Raw genomic sequence first — 21,750 nt, forward strand, 5'->3', positions numbered from 1 at the left:
CTGTGTTCTGTGTTTAGTCCCTACTGTTTCCTTGCCTTTGTCCACTCTTTTTTTTAGACCTCAGTCTCAATCTGCCATCTCTACACACTCAGAATCTAACTTTCCAAGTTGCATTTCTTCAAGTCTTCTTGAATCATGACCCTTTGGGTATAGGGCCCTGTCTTTGGAATGTTGCTGTTTACACTCATCTTATCTGGAAGTTCTATTCTGTCTCGGACTTTTAAGCTGAAAAAATATAATAGGATATTCATTCTGGCCTCTTACATCACTGTAAAATATGCTCAGTAATGTTATAACGAATGGAACAAACCCAACACTGGACTTCCTGTTGAGTGACCACCTTTGTCTCGGTGGGTGTAGCACACACTGCTTCGGGATTCTCCATGCGTCTGCTTCTTCCCTTGAGCCCTTCAGATGAATGTTTGATGCCCTCAAGAGCTGCTACTGGGAATTGTTATTTCTCCAAAGGCTCTTTTCCTCTGCAAGACATTTCCTTGACATGTAACAAAGCTCTGTTGCAAACATTTTGACTGGTCATTGTGTTTGTTAGGGGAGAATGGTCTAAGACCTCAGATAAGAGGGCTGTGAGGGACTGGAGGGTTTTACATTCTTGTTGTGTCTCATTTTTACATTTCTCTGTTTTCCTGTCTTGGGCAAATAGGATGCCCAGTTGAAGGCAACATTATCAGGCTTTTCTCCCAATATCTTTGTTTCTCTGTCCTTATTCTTTGCTTCCCCTCTCTTTCTTCTGAGAGAATTCAGATCCTCCCCACAATGTATAAACAATGCTGGGAAGGGGCCTTGCTCATTGTGCAAGCCCAGGCCTCCTGCGTGTCCTGAGGCTGCTGACACTGGGTTTCCATCCAGCCACAGGACAGTCTTTCTTTTTCTTCCATGGCATAGCTCCTGTCCCCAAGGGAGCTCAGGGAGATCAAGTCGAAGTTTGTCCTCCCTTTAAAAACCCTTCCTAACCCACCAAGCCATTTCTCATACAGCTTTTCTGTGTATTTATATATAACTACCTGAAGTTTTTTCTGTTCCAAGATGGGGATTATCTAAATGAATTAAAGTATGTTTTTATTTTGGAGGAAATATACCAACGGCTTGGAATCAGGCAGAGTTGAGTTTTATCCCTAGCTTCTTCATTTACTAGTTGTGTAATCATAGTTTAATCAACTTACTTTTCTAAGCCTCAGTGTCTTTATCCATGAAATGGGGATAACAATGCCTGCCTCATAGTGTTCTTTCAAGAATCAGAGCTGATAATTCATATAAACCTTAGAGTATATAGTACCTGGTAATTTCTCTCTCAATGACCAAACTGTTGCCAGTGATGCTGTTGCTTTGCTTTCCTGGTGTGTGGGATCTTAGGATTAGAATATTTCCCTTTCAAAAATATTTATTTCTTTGGAAGCCAGAGTATGAGGGAGAGTGAGAGAATGAGATAGTGGGAGATTGAGAGAAAGAGGGGGTTAGTGAGAGAGAGAGAGAGAGAGAGAAAGATTGTGATCTTCCATCTGTTGGTTCACTGCTCAGATAGCTGCAGTATCCAGGACTGGGCCAGTCTGAAGGCACAAACCCAGAACACCATCTGGATTTCCCACGTGGGTGTCAAGAGCCAAGTGCTTAGACCATTATCTTCTGGCTTCTAAGGATGCATTAGCTTGAAGCTGGTTCAGAAGCCAGGACTTGAACCAGCATTCTAATCTGGAATGCAGGTGTCTCACATGACAGCTTAACCCAGTATGCCACAACACCCTCCCCTGAAATCTTTTTTCATCTTTGTGTGCCTAGCACATAGTGGTCAAATCACTTTTGTTTGAAAGGCAAACATGCAGGGTTTTGCCTTAACAAGCTATTCAACTAAGAGTAAGTTCTGAGCTCGTGGCTGGTTTGCCATGCCCTTTGAAGAAAAGTGTGCACGAGGATTACTCTTTGCAATGCTGTGGAAAGAACACATCCCTGGGGAGCCTGACACTTCTATTCATCTATAAGCAAACCTGTAAGCAAAGGAGGCATCTTAGGATACATTCACTCAGCTTCATTGAGGTACAATGGACAGGTAGAAGTTGTGTGTATTGATACACAGCATAATGTTTTGATATAGATATACAAATTCATTGCATGATGATTACCACAATCAGACTAATTAACCACTAGGTTACTTCAGAAGGTTCTTAGAAAGTACTTAAGCCATCACAGCTGCCTCCCAGGGTATGCATTAGTAGGAAGCTAGAATGGGAAACAGAGCCTGGATTCAACCACAGGTACTCTGATCTGGGAAGCAGGTGTTCCAAGCAACATCTTAATCACTGTGCCAAATGTCTACTCCCATATTACACTTTCTTTCTGCATTCATCTGTTCACGGACACTTAGGTTGGTGCCAAATATTGGCTATTATGGATAATGCTGCAATGATCATGGGGTTGCAGATGACTCCTCGAGACACTTAATTCATTCCTTTGGATTAATTCCCAGAGGTGGGATTGCTGGATCCTAAGGTAGTTCTAGGAGTTGGTTGCTATGTTGAGTGACATTCCTGAATGATCTGGGGATATCATCATACATGGAACCTTCTTAGAACATAGGGTTAACCTGAGTCTGCTCTTCCTAGGAGGGCAGTGGTCCAGCAAGGGCTCTGCTCAGGAGAACAAGACTGAGCTCCTCTGTGTGCTGACAGTGTGACAGGAAAAGCATTTCCTCCTCTGTAGGACAAGGAGACTGAGCTAGATCACCTCTAATGCTTGTTGTGCTGCAGATCCTACACTTTTTTTACACTCCCCATTTAAGAGCCTCTCTGTTTCCTGTTAAGGGCATCTTCATCAATCATGGCCCTGGTGGGCTGGCTTTTATGTTGAGTGCTTTGGTGTGAAAGGCACAGTTCTTTCAAGTTGACCTCAACTTTCCTCTTTAACCTTCTCTCTTTTGTTCTTTCTTCTTTAATGGTGTCAAGTAGGGCCAACTGTGATAAATCAAGCTCATCAGGCTGGTTGAGATGTGAAATCCATGAGTGGGGCGAGGTTTCATCCTGTCTCCGTCTGGTAGACCATTCTCTCCTAATTGCCTTTTTCCTTCCCATCATTCACATCTTCTGCTGTGGACTTTCCTTGACATTTCCCCCTTCATCACGTCCTTCCCTTTGGTGTCTTCTGATTTTCTGTGGCTTGCTCTGGTTTTCTGTTGCAAGCTGTCCAGTAGATTCCATCTGAGTGTGGCTTGTGCAATGAGAGGACACGGGGGAGCCTTGCCAAATGTGTGAGGAGACAATATGCATTCCACCTATGTTTTGTCTGGCCCATGACCATTATAGCACCTCAGATAGATGCTGAGATTTCTCCTGGGGTGACTTAGTGGCAGCCTGTGTCTACAGCAGGGAGGGGACCAGAGAGTGGCTATTTCATCAGGTCTTTGCTGCAGTCAAGCCTGTATCTGTCAGGCCAGGGATTGTCTGGGTCTCAGTGTAGGTGAGTATTTGGCACCATTGTTACAAATCAGGCTGCAACTCTGAAATTTCAACCACTTGGATTCTGAAAAGGTATAATTGGGCTCCAAATCCTGAGGCAAAACTGCCATTTAAGAGTGAACTAGTTGGGGCCGGCACTGTGGCACAGCGGGTTAAAGCCCTGGCCTGAAGCGCTGGCATTCCATATGGGTGCTGGTTTGAGACCTGGCTACTCCTCTTCCAATCCAGCTCTCTGCTGTGGCCTGGGGAAGCAGTAGAAGATGGCCCAAGTCCTTGGGCCTCTGTACCCACGTGGAAGACCCGAAAGAAGCTCCTGGCTTCGGATCAGCTCAGCTCTGGCCATTGCAGCCATCTGGGGTGTGAACCACTGGATGGAAGACCTTTCTCTCTCTCTATGTCTCTCTGTAACTCTTTCAAATAAGTAAAATAAATATTTAAAAAAAACAAGTAAACAAAAAAGAGTGAACTAGCACGTGAATAGTCTGCAGCATAGAAGGAACAGGGAACCAAGGAAGTGGGTATAGAGGCCCTTAGCTTCTGATGGGGAGGAAGGAGGTGTGTTTTTGGGTCCCCTGCCTTAAGGTGGTTTCTTGGTGCGACTCACTAAGAATCAGGATTAGCAACTGGAACTGCCTTGAGATGTTGGGGGAGATAGTAAAATCATGTTTTGTCACTTTCAGAAGTATGCAGCCCTGGGGAAAATTCTCTGCTTCATATATCACAAGGATGCATTGAAGATAGAAGGACAGGGTGGGTGTTTCGTACGGGGGTTAGACACAGCTTGAGGTGGCCCCATCCCAAATCAGGTGCATGGATTTGAGTCTTGGCTCTGCTCCTGATTTCAGCTTCCTGCTAATGCACACCCTGGGAGGCAACAACTTGGGTCCCTGCCACCCTCCTGGGAGACCTGGATTCAGTGTCTGGCTTTGGCCTTTGGCCTAGCCTAGACCTAGATGTTGTAAACATTTGGGAAATGATATTCTCTTTCTCACCCTCTCTCCTTCTCTTCCTCTCTACCTGTCCAATGAATGAGAAAGGAAATAAGTAAATTTAAGGATGGGTCATTTGATAAGACTTTGTTCCTGCTAGAAAGGCATGTAAGGTCCTGTATTAGGTTGAGTGTCTACAAAAGCAGAACCTGAGGCAGAGATTCCAGTGTGAAGTTTATGTGGGAGATGATCCCAGAGTGGGGAATGAGATAGTGGAGGGAGGAGGCCAGGGATGTGTTATCAAGCGATCCTTGAGAACAACTCAGTTCCTCTGGGAATAATGTAGCACAGTGCCCCTATGTTGTCCCACATGAGAGATGAGGGGTCTTCTGACCAGACAGGCTCTAATAATGAGAGGTGAGACTGGTGGGCTCTGTCATTATAAAGGTCAAGGTTATGTGAGTGGATCATGGAGAGCTCTGCTGCATGCCTTGCCTCGTGTTCACTGTATCATTAATTCACAGGCACCTACATTATCTCTGCAGGGAACGAATCCAAACTCAGAAGTGCATCTGAGACCCCTGGTCACAGAAGTGGTTCGTGAGAATTAAGCAAGAATCCAGGCTTCCTAACTCCTGCTCCAGTGTTCTTTCCACTGGGCTACTCAAGGCAGAAATTGAGATTTGTGGTGATTTATTAGGCACACTATGCCTGATTCGTGGAACAATATTTCCTTTTCCACCATGGATTCCTCAGTCTTTCTCTGAGTGAAAAGTTGTCAAAAGAATTCAATCTTTGAGAGTTGGGGAAAGAGCAAAAAATGGCTGAGTGTGTAAATAAAGTCTCCCAGAAAGATCATATTTTAAGGCATTTATTATTCATGTCTTTTTTGTCCTGGTCGTGTCTTATGTGTTTACTAGGGCTTCTAGCTTTTTGCTATTCCAGGGACACTGCTGATCCGTTCTGGGAGAGTCTGACAACCATCATCTCAGCAATGGCTCACTGCTGTCCAGGTTATTTAAGGTGCAGAGGAAACAGTTATCACAGAGAAGCTAAGAGTTAGCATGTGCCACCGGGGAGTGGTGAGATGTGTGACTGAAGTCTGTCCTGTGCACATGGTGTTTGCACAGTTCCTTCAGGTAAAAGGTTCAGGGAGCCCTGCTGAGTCTGAGATGCCCACAGGCCTTTGCGATGTTCATCGGGAGGTGTCTGTGGGAGCTTGTGCTGAGGACACACGTCGGGGTATAGACTGTGTCTTCCTGGCAGAAACACAAGTGCCCTGTAGACTGTAAATGTTTAAATTGGAAATAAAGTGCTTGTGTAGGATTCTGAACTCCCCTGACTACCTAGATGCCTGACAAGTCATTTTGACCCCAGGGGCTGAGGTGTCCAGTCATGGGGTTGACTATAGATCGTGTCCACTGGAGAGGTGGACCAAAGGTTCCATCAAAACTCCCAGTTCTTACATGTGTTTTGCTGTTGAATAATGTCTTCATTTTCTTACTTATCTGAAGCCAAAGGTTTAGATCCTCCTATGTGATCATTCACATACTCGCAGAATTAAAGGTTGTCAAAGTCTTACTTTTAGAATTTTCAGAGGAAATTGCCAAGTTTTAAGATTCACAGATTAATTTTTTTTATTATTTAATTGAGAGGCAGGGAGACAGAAACAGGCAGAGGTTTATTCCCCCAATGTCTGCAACAGCTGGGGCTGGGCGACGCTGAGACAGGAACTGGGAACTCTGTCCAGGACTCCTGTGTGAGTGGCAGGGACCCAGTGACTTGAGCAGTCGTCTGCCATGCAGAGTGTGCATTAGCAGGAAGCCGGAATAAGGAGCTGAAGGCAGGACCCCAACCCAGCCAGGCATTTAGATATGGAATGTGAGCATCCCAAGTAGCATCTTAACCACGGAGGCCAAATGCCTGCCCTGGATATGCCCTGGGTATTGGATTTATCTGGCTTCCAGAAATGGGAAGACCATTTTTTAGTGGTTTCTGATATGTCTTTCCTCAGATGATCTTCAGCAATAAATGCATTAGGCTTTTTCATTTTTCCTTCTGATAGGTGGAAAATGACACAACATCCTTGCTTTGCATTTCTTTGAATATTGTTGCTCTTCATTGAATATTTTTCTAGTGCCTATTGCCTATTTACATGTCATCTGCTGTTGTCTGTTCTTGAGGGACAAAATGTTATCTCCTGCCTTTTCCTTTTGCTTGCAGGATGACCTCAGCTAAGCCAAGGCCTCCTTTGATTTTACCTGAGGGCTGGCTGGAGAGTACCCGTGAGCCCCTGGGGAGATGGACCAACTCTGAGAGCTGCTACCAGTCTAGGCTCACCGGCCATGCATGCACATTACATCTAATGGTGGCCCAGCATTTCAGTCGGGCACCTTCTTCCTTGTTCATTTCAGTAAAGCAGTTCAGTTAAAGGAGTTTACTGCTTGCTCTCCCAAGTTAGCCTTTTCTGTGTTTTGCTGTTGATATAACTTGTCCCATGTTGTCCTTTTAAACAAAAACTCAGTTTTGTTCGAAGTAATGATGATGGCTTTGATTGATTTTTCCTTGCTTTCTAATTAGGTGGCCCAGACAGGAGACAATTAATCATAGTATGTAGCAGGCCATTGCCTCTGAGCCCCTTCTCATTCTTTTCCATCTGAAGTGATACTCTTGGCTTCCAGGTTTTAAGAAATTTCCCTATTTGAACCCTTCAGAAATGGGCAACTTTTCCTATTTTGGTGTGTTCTTTAAGACTTTTCCTCCTGGTTGAAAGAATTGGCTTGGCCCTCCTGAGCGGCTGATGGTATGTCAGCACTGTGGCCTGTGGTCAGGAGTGAGGAGGATGAGCTATCAACCCAGGCAGACGGTGATCACGAGAGAAGTGCACTCAGCCTGGCGGTGGGTCTGTCCATGTACCCCAGAATTTTCATGTATTTTATGGACAATTCTGGAATACCACCAAGATTACAAAAAGGAGAAAAGAGAGCAGTGACCAATCCTGCACTGTTGGGCACTTCCTCTCCCACAAGAGGGCACTCTTGTCACTCTTAAAGCAAAAGTACAGGGGAAAACCTTGGTTGGTGCTTAGCTGAAGTTCCCAGAAAGGCAGTGCATTTAGGATCCCCACTTTGTGTGTCACTTTCCACATCCCTGGTGTGTCAGCAACATAGGGCCACTCTCCAGCCCGGTCAGACATGGGAAGATTGGTGTCTGGAAACCCCTGTGGTGAGTTCAGCCCAGCCTCTGCTTGCTTGTGTTCATTAGGGAAATATGATTGTCACCCTGAGGCATTTTTAGGCTTGTGGGAGCCTTCCCCTTGCATGTGCTGGGCACCCAAACTGTGCTTCTCCCCTGCCCATGTACCTGTTGAAACATGGCAGGAGCATGCACCTGTTGAGGTCAGACAAGAATCAAACCCTCTACCTTTTGTGCATTGTTGCTCCCTCTGGAGAGAGCTAAAAGTGCCCATGGTTGGTCCGGACCAGCAGGATGTGAGCTTTGCCATAGGGGGAGGATTGAAGAGTCTAGGCAAGGGAGATACGAGCCATGTTTCCCTCCCTCAGTACCTTGGCAGCTACTGCCCTTGACCAGAACCACTGCCCTCGGGCAGACACTGTGCTGTAGTAGGCTAACCCTCCACCTGGGGTGCTGGCATCTCATATGGGTGCTAGTTCGTGTCCTGGCTGTTCCACTACCAATCCAGCTTTCTGTTTATGGCCTGAGAAAGCAGTGGAAGATGGTCCAGGTGTTTGGGACCCTGCACCCACGTGGGAGAGCCGGAAGAATTGCCTGGCCCCTGGCTTCCCTTCGGCCAGACCCTTGTGGCCATTTGGGGAGTGAATCCCCTCCCACCTCACACACAGATGATAGAAGACCTCTCTGTCTCTCTTTCTCTCTGTAACTCTGCCTCTCAAATAAATAAATAAAATCTTAAAACAAAACAAAACCAAAAAACAAGACAAAACAAAACAACACTGCCCTTACTTCTGGGCTTTCCAGGTCACCTGGCAGCTATGGAGTGGGGTCTGTTGCTTGGCCATGGGTCAGAAGTTCTTTCTGAGTACCTTGCACTTCTACACCAAATCCTCACATTTCCACTAGTCCTTTTTTTGGGCGGTGGTGGCAACAGCAGGTGGGGAGCTCTTTCAGTTCCTTTGCCTGGGAGGATGTGTGAGGTGACCTTTCTTTTGTAGGGTTTGGAGAGCACCCTCCTCCCTAGAAGTCCCCAGTGCTATCCCTGAAGCTCTGGCAGTGCTGTCTCTGGAGCAGGGTGTGCGAGTCACTGTCCTTGGTGACCAGCACAGTGACAGCTATCATTTCTAAGACCTTTGAACCTGAATTCCAACTGTAGGAATATGAAGAACTCAATTAGCAAATCTTTTTCCCCCCTGGAGCCTGGCTACTCCTGCCTCTATTATTCCTAGATAACCGTAGGATTATAATCTGGTGGGCATGTTTATTTTTGTTTGTTTTCACAAACTCTATGTTTCAGATTTACAGAACTGTGAATTGAGTACCAAGCTTGTCCAATCTCCTGTTAACATTTTGCATTACTAACAGCACTTCTATTATGATCACTGAACTAGTGTCAGTATGTTATTGTGAACCAAAGTCCATATTTTCCAGGACCCCATGCAGCATGAGTCATTATGTCTCCTTTGGGTCCTCTTGACGGTGGCAGTTTTCTCTGACCTGCCTCGTTTTTGATGACCTTGACAGTTTTGACAAGTTCTGGTCGGGTATTTTGTGTGATGTTTCACTACTGGAATTTATATGGTGTTTTCCCATCACTGGACTAGGCATTTGGATTTCTGAGCATCACGTCATGACTGGCACCTACTGTCATCACAGTTTATCCTTGTGACGCTCGTCTCCATCCCCCGGCTGGGGCAGTGTGTATCTCCTGCTGCCTCTGTGCAGTTACCAGGCCCTTCTCCTCTACACTGTACTCTTGGAAGGAAGTGCTCATCCACACTTGTAGAGGTGGAGATACTATCCACTTTCTGGAGGATTCCTAGACAATTAATTCCTCTGTTTGGGAAATTTGTCTCCCCTTCCATTTATTTACTTTTTCAACATTTGTACCTATCAACATGGATTCATAGAGGTTTATTCTGTGAGACACAGAGTTATAATCGAATATTACTTTATTTTGTTCTAGCCTTGGCCACTGGGGACTTGGGGTTGGCCCCTAGATTCCTTTGACATATCTCTGTTTGTGGGCTTGTGGTGATTTTTGAAGAATTTCTTACTTTTTGGCATTGCAAGATACTCCAGGCTTATCTTGTGTGTCTCCTACCAGAAGCCTCGAGTCATTATTTTTTCTATGGAGTCCTGGTTCCTTTTATTTTATAATGGGATTAGGAAACAAAGTCTGGACTGTGATGTGCTTGCTGCTGTTGTTTGTAAGCCCCCTCAGCTGACGAAGCAAGGGAAAATATGTATCAGTTTATATAGGTGTGTATCTGTGCACAGCCATCTGTATCTGTATTAAGCTAAACATAGGTTCCTACTGATGGCTCCAGCTCTAATCCATCACCATATGGATCACTTGGGCCTTCTCCTCTTGCTTATCCGTAGCCTCCAAAAGTCATCAGCTTGGCTACCAGCATCTGGCATGCATTAGATGTAATTGTTCAACCACTATATACATGTATATCTGTATCAAAACAGTTAACCTCTATCCTTGCAGAAATTCACTTACTTTTTAAAGGTTTATTTATTTATTTCAAAGTCAGAGTGACAGAGAATGAGTGAGGGATGGGGGGAGAGAGAGAGAGAGGGAGAGAAAGAGAGAGAGAGAGAGAGAGGTCATCTATCTTCTGATTTACTCCCCAAATGGCCCCAATGGCCAGAGCTGGGCCAGGCTGAAGCCCAGAGCCTGGAACTCCAACGTGTATAGCAAGGGGCCAAGCACTTGAGTCATCTTCCGCTGCTTTCCTAGACACATGAGCAGGGAACTGAAAGGGAAGTGGAAAAGCCTGGACTTGAACAGGCAGTCATATGAGATGCTGGCATTACAGGTGGTGGCTTAACACCCTGCGCCACCAGACCAGCCTTGGAAATTCACCTTACCATCGACAGTGCCATGCTTATGTACAGTTTATTTTGCCTTTAGTGTTACAGACCCCACTTCTTTACAGAATTACTTGGGTAGCACCTTTTTTCCTGCAGCCCCTTTAGTGAGAGTTGTTCCACACATGTGTAGCGTAGATCTTTTTTTTTTTTTTTTTTTTTTTTTTACATTTGCTGTTTCTTCCTGGGATTTTCCTGGCTCCCTAAATGATTTGTTTAAGTTGGCATACGTTGATTCATTATTTGTGCTGTGAATCTCCATGGCCTGTGTTCTGCACCACTATTACCGGATCATACAGAAGAGCTTCAGCACCCTATGCATTCATGGGCTTCATCTACTCACCTACTTAGTGCCACCCCCCCCCCCCCCCCAATCCTGGCAACCACTAGCCTTTTAACAGTCTCTATGACTTTGTCTTTTCCAGAATGTCATATAACTGGAATAGTATAGTATGCAGTCTTTTCAACTTTTCAACTGCCTTTCTCCACTTAGCAATATACATTTAAAGTTCATTGCTGTCTTTTCATGGGTGGATAGCTCATTTTCTTTTATTGCTGAATAATGTTCCATTGCATGGATATACTCCAGTTTGCTTATTGATTCACCTATTTAAGTATATCTTGGTTGCTTCTAGTGTTTAGGCATTGTGAATAAAGGTGTAACAATATTAACATTTGTAGGCAGAGTTTTCTGTGGATATGTGAGCAGTCTTCAGAAAGTTCATGGAAAATGCATATTATGAGAAAACCATGTGTGTGAATTCAAAATTCTTCTGCACCAAAATAAACCCATTTTTAAATTATATTTTCCATGAATGTTTTGAAGTTCCATCATGGTTCTCAAATTAGTTGCCAAACTGTTTTTCCAACATGGCTGTATGATTTTGTTTACCCACCAGTAATGGTTGAGAATCTCTGTTCTTTGCTAGTAATTGATATTGTCAGTTTGTAAAATTTTAGTCATTCTTATAGATTTAAAATAGTTTCTTATTTGTTGTTTTATTTTGAAAATTACTAATCACAAATGATACTTAGCATTTTAATCCTTTTTAAAAAGATTTACTTTATTTATTTGAAAGGCGGGAGGGGGGAGAGAGAGAGAGAGAGAGAGATCGAGATCAAGAGATCTTTTGTCCACTGATTCACTCCCCAAATGGCTGCCATGGTCAGGGTTGGACCAGACAAAAGCCAGGCGTGAGGAGCTTCTTCCAGGTCTCCTCTGTAGGTACAGGGGTCCAAGTATTTGGACCACCTGCTGTTGCTTTCCCAGGCACATTAGCAGGGAGCTGGATTGGAAGTAGAGCAGCTTGGCCCCAATCTGATGCCCGTATGGGTGTTGCAGGTGGAAGCTCTTCCTACCTCACCACAAGCACTGGCCTCGGCATCTTTTCTGCTGATTTGCCATCTATATATCTTCCTTGGTGACCATCTCTTCTCAAATCTTTTGTTCATTTTTAATTTTTTTAAATATTAAGTTTTATTAGTTTTTTGGATACAAGTCCTTTGTCATATACATGTTTTCATATATTTTCTCCCAGCCTCTGGTTGTCTTTTCATTATTTTAACAGTGTCTCTTGCAGTACAGAAGTTTTTAATTTTAGTAAAGTCAGACTTACCCATTTTTTCTTTTATGCATCATGTTTTTGGTGGTGTATCTAAAACTCATCTCCAAATCCAGTGTTATCTAAATTTCCACCCTTGTTCTCTTCTGAAAACTCTAAAGTTGCATTTTACATTTATATTTATGATGCACTTTGAATTAATTTTTGTAAGAGAAGGAAAGTCTGTATTTAGGTTCCTTTTCTGCATAAGGACTTCAAATTTTTCAAGTACGTTTAGTTGAAAAGACTCTACTTTTTTCATTGAATTGCCTTTGTTCCCTTATCAAAAAGGGTTGACTCTATTTGTGTGAATCTATTTGTGGGCTTCTTACACTTTTCAATGATCCATGTGTTTATTCTCCAATACCAGGGTATTTTGATTACTGTACTTTTATTATATATTTGTAAACTGAATAGTGTTATCCCTTTGACTTTGTTCTTCTTCTGTGATTGTATTGGCTATTGTAGGCTTTTTGCTGCAGACATGGTTTAAATATATTAACTCATGACAAAGAGGCCCGCAGAAATTGAACAACCTGTCTGAGTCACATAGTTTTTAAGTGGATGAGATAGCCTCAAATTCTGGCAATGTGGCTGGCTAGGCTGGCTCTTAGCTGCCCAGCAGGTGGCCTTGGAAGGTAATGAAGAAGGAATGCTGGTTATTTTTTGACAACTCAGTGGAAGTATTTATGAAGTGATTGCCTGGATCCATTTTATTGGGAAGTAGGCAGCATAGTATGGAATTTCAGGGTTTCTGATTTAATGTCAGAGACTTGGGTTGATGCCTGACTCCACCAGTTAATTACAAGTCCTGGAACCCTAGACTACCATGAGTTCTAAGGTCAAATTCTTCACCTGTAATAAGGGAGTATCAGAGACCCCTCTTGTGTCTTGAAGGCTTACTGAACAAAATTGCCCGTTTTCAGGAATGGTGGGGTTTCTGTGCCATGTGATTCTGTTCCCCAGATGTAGCATCTGATTGAGTCAGCCCAATTCACTTAGCAAGCCTAGGGATTTGAAACCCAGAGGCAGAGCCCACTGGTATTGAGGTATCTCTGTGTCTGTAGTCTGGACTACAGGCTCATCAGCTCCAGGACTGCGCCTGGTCCCTGCCCAGCCTGGACTGGCTGCTTAGGGATTTATTCATTGAGCAATTCTGATATATAAAAACCCATCCCTCTCTTCCTTTCCTTCTTGGTGGTTCTTCTTCAACCTGGAGCCAGAATCAGACTCTCTTGGTTATAGTTACCTTAGTTACTACCTGGGGGTAGTAGTAGGTATCTCTTTGGTTATAAGGATTATATAAGATAAAGAACAAAGCGCATAACACAGTGCTTATCAATGAGTAAGTCTGTGGTGGTTAGTAGCTTTGACCATTACCTAATAATAGCTCTTTATTTCTATAGTGCTTTATAATATAAAGCTGTGTTGCTTGCTTATCCCCTTAGCAGCTGGTTGGAAATAGTATCCACAATCTTAGATGAGGAAATGATCATGTTCATTTGCCCAAGATCAAAGCCAGCAAGTGGCTGAGCTGGGAACCCTACTAAGGCCTTTTGCTGGCAAGTCCAGACTTCTCTCCACTGGGCCAGATTCCTATGTGGTGGTGAAGGGAGGCAGCGTTGACAGCTCCCAGAACAGCCAGTAGACAGTCTGAGAGGAAGGTGGTGGTTCTGTCTTTAGTTAGGGGAGTTAGGTTGGGGAATTTAGACCTGAAGTTCTTTTCTGAATTGCTGTCTGAGCCGGGCCAGTGCTTGCTGTCAGCCTGTGCCGTTTGTAAATGTCCCCATTTATTGTCCATTTAATTTAGTACTTTCTGTGTGCCGAACTCTGTGCTAAGGATGGATAAAGGTGAAAGAATTAATGAGATCCATCAAAGCTCTATTTTTACAATATACCTATAGAATGTTGGATAAAACAGCCTTGAAAACAATTAATTATAATAGAAATATCAGAGAAATGAAAACAAGTGTTTTGGGAACACAATAACTTACAGAATGCTTACTGGGTACCAGGCACTGTGCTAAGTGCTTTCCACAGATAGCTGACTTAATCGTTACATCAACCCTAAGAAGGAAGTACTGTTATCGTTTCCATTTTACACATGGGGAAACTGAAACAGAGATAGCTAATAACCTGCTTGAGGCTTTCTGGGTAGGTGTTGTAGAGTCAGGTTCCAGAACCTACCCAGTTAAAGGTGGTGCTGAACTGCCAAATGCCTACTTCTTTTTGTGATAATTGGTGACACTCTCCGAGGAGGCACTATCTGAACTGGTATTGAAGGATGAGTTCAGTGGATAAAAGGGGAAGACAGATGAAAATGTGAATGTGATGTGTTCAGGGAATGACTAATCCATCCCAGGGGAGTGGCGGAAAATGGATGGTGACTAAACTCGCAGAGGACGGCTCATGCAGGAGGCTTGGGAGCTCTTGGAGGATTTGAAGCAGGGGAGTGAGTGTTCAGTTAGGTGTCAAGGCGATGCTTATAGCAGTGGTGTGAAGGCTGGCTGGGGTGTGTGTCCATACTGTGCCTGTGACACAGGGTGTGTGCAGCTAGGGCCTGCTGGAATGCTCTGTAATATTCTGGGGGAGGCAGCGCAGCAGTTTCCATATGTGGGGGTGGAAGCACCTGCTCCTGGTGTTTTGTGTGCCTGTGTATGGGTGTGGTGGGGTTGTTGCTTCATGGAGTGAATAAGGAGCTGTCCCTGGGACATTAGAATCTCATTGGGGGTGCCTGTTGATATCAGAAAGCCCCACTTTACTCCTCTGACAGTGCCCTGCAAAATAGTCAGTTTATGAGCTGGTTGTTACTCTGTGGGTCGAGATAGGAGCTTGTGCTAGACGGTAAACCGATGCATTGTGTCCTTCACCCATAAAGACTTGGTGTGTGTTGCATGTGCACGTGCACACACAGTTCACTGAAGCAAACAATGAGCTTAGTGACTAAGCCGATTTAGAGTCCAGGGAACACTTCTATCTCTTTGCAGCTTGATAAAAATCGGTGGCCCTTTATCAGTCCATATCGACAACTGCAGTAGCATCATTATTTAATCAATTTATTTTACCAGTTATACATAAGCTATATGCTTCAAATATCTTTTTTCTGTAGCCAAACCTTGCACATGGAAAATATTATTTGAAAGTCTCAACACTTTAAAAGTTTTCTTTTGATTCTACAGATAAGCCACTTAATCAAGGGCTCATCTTTTAATTTTATATTTTGTGACTCTTATCGACCACTTAACTTTGATTAGTAATTGATAAGTCTTTCCAGAGGGCTGGGGTTGTGACCTCTTCCTATGCTGCAGTATTGTTAAGAGCCAGTTACTGGGGCTGGCGCCTTGGCTCACTTGATTAATCTGCCTGCGGCGCCGGCATCCCCTATGGGCACCGGGTTCTAGTCCTGGTTGCTCCTCTTCCAGTCCAGCTCTCTGCTGTGGCCCAGGAGTGCAGTGGAGGATGGTCCAAGTGCTTGGGTCCCTGCACCCATATGGGAGACCAGGAGGAAGCACCCGGCTCCTGGCTTCGGATTGGCGCAGTGCTGGCCATAGTGGCCATTTGGGGAGTAAACCAATGGAAGGAAGACCTTTCTCTCTCTCTCTCTCTCTCTCTCTCTCTCTCTCTCTCTCACTGTCTATAACTCTATGTGTCAAATAATAAAAAAAAAGAGCCAGTTACTTTTCAGACTTCAGCTTCTTTCTAGCCTCTAACCCTTGAGTTACAATTCCTTCTCCAGGCTTCTTGGAAGTGACAGAGCACAGGAAAGGGAACATAAGTAATGATTTCTCTTTCACTTGAGCGTAAAGCAAAACTGAATTGAGAAGCCATGGTATTAAGGAGATTCCGTTATCAGTAAACTGTCTGCACAAACAGACCTTAAAGGGTGTTTGTAACCCAGAGAGTTTTTGATTAGTCTAGTATCACAGAACTACTGATCAGCAGAGTGGGGTCAGCACCTAGCTCCCTGACCCCATTTCCCACTGTTCTCCTTGTCTCCCCTCCGTCCCTCATCCAGAGCTGCAGAACAGGTGACAGGTTCCCTGGAGGATGCAGCAGATGCTGTGGGTCTTCATTTAATGATGGGACTTGTGGAGGTCTTTTTCTCTGCTAATGACCACAGGCTAAAGATGCTTTATATGCCGAATTGAGATCTAAATTTATATTGCAGATGGGCTGACACTGATGTTCTAAAGTGCGTGCTGGGAAGATAATTCCCAATCTCCTGAGGAAAGAGTGTCAAATTCAGTTTTACCAAGGGGCTGATCTGTACTTTGGCTCTTCCAACTCTGGCATGTCCCAGTAATGAGCCACATACTTTGTCCTGAAGGGCTACTCCTAATTTGCACACAAATCCGTATGTATACTAGTTTAACAGGGACCCTAATGCTATGTACTTCTACTGATCTGCTTTATCTAAATATTACTTAATTCTAGCAGTATTCATTAGTGTTTGAGTTAAATATTATTAGACTTTGGTTAAAAAAAAATCCACAGAGACTGGGGACTGTCAGAAAAAGTTGATGGAAAGCATTTTCTAATGCTGATTGGCCAAAGACAACATTCAGATTAGGGAACAGGGCTAGTAAAAAAGTGTGCTGCTAAATCTTCAGAAATCTGTGGTGGGCACAAAGTATGAAGTTATAACTCTTACCACACTGGCTCTGTTGCTCACCAGCTGTGTAAGTGGGCATATTACTTGCTCCCTCTATTTCTCCATCGTGGAGATGATAAATCACAAACCATGGAGTGATGAGGAGAATGAATTACATAATCCACATAAAAAACCTCTTGGTCTAGTATCTGGCATACGGCCGGTACTCAACACATGTTTAATGTGAATCTGCTGCATGTGCTTTATCCATGTGGCTAGGCCATTCTCCTTATGCCATGAAATGGCATTTTATCCTTGCCTCCATTCTTTTGTTTATGAGCCGAAGGAGGGTGACACTGAACCGTTAGCAACATGATCTTTGGTGTCAGGCCCACCTGGCTGAGTTTCGTCTTCTGTGTTGTGGTACTTGATAAGTAAATTAACCTTGTTAAGCTCCCGATTTCTTCACTTCATAAATGGGGGAAATATTGGTACTTCCCTTACAGTGTGATAGTGAAGATTAAATGAGATAAGGCCTGTGGATGATTAGTCAGGGTAATCATGAACTTAGGGAGCTCCTGTTCCATGTTATGCCTGGAAGTCGAGTGGTTTGCAATCTGGACAGTCCCTGACATCATGGAATGGCAAAGGCTATGTAACTATAAACAGATCTAAGACTTTAAGTAAATATTTGCAATTACAAATAATTACAGAAGGCAAAGTATTTAAGTGCTATGAGAACGTTTAGTAGTGAGGCATAGCCAAGTCTGGCAGTCACATAAAACTTTGCAGGGGAGAGGTACTGAAAATTTAACATCAAGGGCAAAGAGGAGGTAACCAGATCCAGACCTGGGGAAGACTGCTTGAGGCAGGGGGAGAACAGCATGTGCTTAGGCTCAGAAGCTGGAGAGCATGTGCTGTGTTTTGAGCAACTGGGAGAAGTCTGGCCTGAGTCGAGTAGGTGCTCAGTCAACCATAGTTGTTACTATTCTGGATTCCCTCTCAGGCTGCTGAAGCCTGACTCACACCATGGGTGTCTTCCTCAAGTCTCACTGCTTTCTCTCTTTAATAAAACCTTCCTTGGCTACTCAGAAGTGATTCCGCTCTACTCTAAAACCCTATAGCATTTCAGTTTTACATTTCAATAAGTAATTATATGCTTTTAAAAAGTGTTCTCAGATTGTATGTGTCTTTCTTGAGTCATCAAATCGATTGCAAGTTCATGCATGGGAAGAGCCCTGATTTCATATTATCTGATTCTCCAAAGGGCATGTCACAGTGATGACTCCACAGTGATCCACAGACGTGTAATGCTTGAGGTTTGAGATAGAGCATCTTCCCAGAACCTGACAGTGTACCCTGGGCCGTGTTGGGAAGCCTTGCACATAGGATCCAGAAGGATGCCACCATGTGTGATCTTGGAAAAGTCACTCTTGAAGAGAGATACCATAAAAATGAAGATAATACCATAGATCATTGAATTGGACTTTTTTTTTTCCTTTACACCATAATAGCTTAAAACTTGGATGTGTCTTACAATGAACAACATGTTATAGTTTAATTGGCAAATTTTTTCTCTGTTAATGATGCATAAAATAACGGTGTGTCTTACATTCAGTGGCATTTTAGATTTGATGAATTACAATAACCTTTACATTTTAGAGTTGTGAAAATTCAAGTTAATGTATGCAATTCATTTGTCCACAGTTCATTTACCTGACATAGCCATAGCAGCTTAAAGGTAGCAGCAGACTACAAAAACCAGTCCCATGACCAGTATAAGATTTGTAAACTGCCAGAGTTACACTGTATGGCCCGTGCTTAGTAAAGCACACCGAAGCACCAAGCCACTCAGCCTGGCCCCGATCTCTCAAGTGTATTCTGCCAATTTTACTTGTTGTTGAGGTTCATGGCTGCATGTTCACATTATTGGAGTTTTTGAGAAACTCTCACTCTCCTATCCAAATTTTGAGCCAATTGAGAAATAAGATGAAAGAACCAGCAGATGGAGAATCAAAGAGCTGGAGTATGGAGCTTATGCCTGTGGTCAGTGGGCTCCCTGATACTGTACGCTAGTTATCTGTGAAGTTACAGGTACACTGATAGGCTGATGTTGTAAAGATGCCAAGGAGAACCTGGCTGTCTGTTGCAGCTTGCTTCAAGGAAAGAGGGGATGAGGTTAGAGCTGGACTACAGATGAGATTCAGGTCAGGTGAGTCACTTTCCAGGCCAGAGGAGCTCCAACAGGGCCTACCCAACTGAAGAGATATCTGACATAGAGTAGGCTATTAAAGAAAATTATGGCATCTTTAAAGAAGAAAGGGGAGTGATTCAAAGTCCGAAAATACCATTTTAATATGTATCTATGAAGAAGATACTTACATGTTTGTGTGTTTTTCTAGGATTTCTTAGCATCGATTCCAGTTAGATATTCATACCCTAGTGATAACTTATCTGTTATGCAATTCTCGAATGAAAAAATTAAATAAATCAGCAATATTTACAGACAGTATCCACATTCTGCAGTTACATCTGTGCATGATAATAGGATGTTGCAAACACAGGAATTACTATCATAATCTTAAAAATATTAGGAGTAAGGGCTAATATTGTGGCACAGCTGATTAGGCCACCACTTGTGATGCCAGCATCCCATATCAGAGTGCTGGTTTGAGTCCTGGCTACTCTGCTTCTAAACCAGCATCCTGATCATGTGATCATGTGCCTCGGAAGGCAGTGGAAGATGGTCCATGAGCTTGGGCCCTTGTCACTCTTGTGAGACCAGGATGGCGCTCCTGGCTACTAGCTTCAGTTAGGCCTAGACCTGACTGTTGCGGCCATTTGTGGAGTGAACTAGTAGATGGATGATCTCTCTTGCTCTCTTTCTTTCTATCTTTGTTGCTCTGCCTTTCAAAAAACAAAACAAAACAAAACAAAAATTCAAAAATAATAGAAGTAAATAAGTTGGGAAGGAGAATGATGTTAGTCGACACCAAGCCTGCTTTTGTAGAATCAGAATGAAAAATATATTTGATAGGAAAAAATGTGAGCGTCTATCTCCAAAGCTTCTTTAAAAAATAGCGTAATACTGTACTTTGTTGGAGAAAGGGAACAGAATATTTTTTTTTCACACAGAATATTCTTTAATAAAAAATAAATAAAACAGAGGTTTAAGAATACAATTTTTAATTGCCCAATAAGTGAAAAAATTCCTTTCTGGATGTTTCTTTCTTATAAGTACTTCATGAGTGAAGGAAAGCCTCTTCCTTACGGGGAGGGCTGACCTAGTCCTCAGATTCTGACCCATCTTCATCTTGACTAATCTGGAAGTGGCGAAGTTCGTAAGTCTCCTTGTCAGACGCAACCACACGAAGCCCATCACGAAGATTGTTCTTCTTAAGGTACTTCTTGGTAAGGTATTTCAAATACCTTTTAGAGAACTATTCCTCAGAAACAACCGTGATTTTATTCTTGAAGCGTTCAATGTGAACAACATTCCCGAGATTTCCAGTTTTCCCATCGACTTTCACCTTCTCCTGGAGAAACTGTTCAAAATTTCCTGAATCAAAAATTCCATCTTCCATAGGATGAGTAAAGTCCAAATTAAACTTCCAGGTTGACTTCTTGGGCTTTTTGTCTTTTTGTGGCGCCATCTTGGGAGACCGCAGTAGCACAGAGAGTTGAACAGAATATTTTAAAAAGAACTTATTTCCAAAGTCTTTCTAAAGTTTTGGACTTTGAAAAGCCCAGTTCATTACTGACTTTTTTTCCCTAAGGATTCATTTTATTTATTTGAGAGACAGAGTTACAGAGAGGCAGAGGCAGAGAGAGAGTCGGTCTTCTCTCCGTTGGTTCACTTCCCAAATGGCCACAACAGATGGAACTGTGCCAATCGCTGATCTGAAGCTGGGAGCCAGGAGCTTCCTCCTGGTCTCCTATGCAGGTGCAGGGGCCCAAGTACTTGGACCATCTTCCACTGCTTTCCCAGGCCATAGCAGATAGCTGGATCAGAAGTAGAGCAGCTGGAACTCAAACCAGAGCCTATATGGGATGTCTGCACTGCAGGTGGCAGCTTTACATACTACGCTAAGCACTGGCCCCCATCACTGTCTTTTTAATCATATCAGTGGCCAGGAGTTTGGGATGGGACATGGCATCCATGGTTCTAAGAACAGGCCAGGAGCTTGGTATGTGGTTTAGTTATGTTTCTGTATCAGACAAGGTAGTTAATTTACAAATGGAGTTTTGATACACTCAGGACTGTGAATAATTCCGGGGGGGGGGGGGGTCTGATGGAAGACTAGCAAACCACACTAGCTCATTTCCCTTTATTGATCTGAACACACAGCATTGCTGTTGCATTTTAGAAATTAAAATCCTTGCTTCACAGAATAGTCTGGTGCAATCTAGAAAGACGATGTGGTCTCTCAGGAGTAAATAACATTAATTTTTAAACATTTCCCCAAGAATAATTTACATGATTTCAAGCATTTAAAGCCTCAGAATGTACAGTATTTCTTGTAGTAGATTAAACAGCCAAATATTTTTGGAAAAGTAAGGTGGAACTGTATTTTCAAAGACTGTGTTTCTTTTGTTTGTTCTTAACCCATGAGATATTTATTGTGGCTAGTGTGTGTGTGTTTTGGGGAGAGTGTTACTGCAAATAATAATACACAGTTGTGAGCTACAGCTCAGACTTACAGACATCTGTACTTGCAACTGACATTTTTTGTATCCTATCCCATCCCCTCTCGACATTTTCTAGTGGAACTACTGGTATTATTATTGTGTGTGTGTGTGTGTTCTGTATTAGAAATAGCTTTCCTTAAATAGTTTTGTAGAATTTTCTAAGTTTTGTGATTAGTACAGAAATCCTAAAAATTGTAGAATTACACAAAGGAAAACAACCCAGAGGTAGCCACTGTTTATATTTTTTCTGTATGTCTAATATTACATTTTATATATGCATACACCCATGTAGAGAGGGAATATGTTTTTCCTAGTATTCTGGTCTGTTCTACTCTATTCTGTTCTGAGTGACAGAGAGATACAGACAGAGGGAGAGAGAGAGAGTGAGCACTCAAGCACTC

The 21,750-nt window shown here is 43.2% G+C and overlaps 1 protein-coding gene and 1 pseudogene across 2 annotated transcripts in view; one reads left to right on the top strand and one right to left on the bottom strand.

Moving 5' to 3' along the window:
• ST6GALNAC3 (ST6 N-acetylgalactosaminide alpha-2,6-sialyltransferase 3) overlaps positions 1-21,750 on the top strand; it is a 626,202-nt gene that overhangs the window by 81,940 nt on the left and 522,512 nt on the right. The window lies entirely within an intron of this gene.
• Positions 19,838-20,326, bottom strand: LOC133760812 (ribosomal protein eL22-like 1; annotated as a pseudogene).

The sequence above is a fragment of the Lepus europaeus genome, chromosome 5 (genome assembly GCF_033115175.1).
Source record: "Lepus europaeus isolate LE1 chromosome 5, mLepTim1.pri, whole genome shotgun sequence".
NCBI lineage: Eukaryota > Metazoa > Chordata > Mammalia > Lagomorpha > Leporidae > Lepus > Lepus europaeus.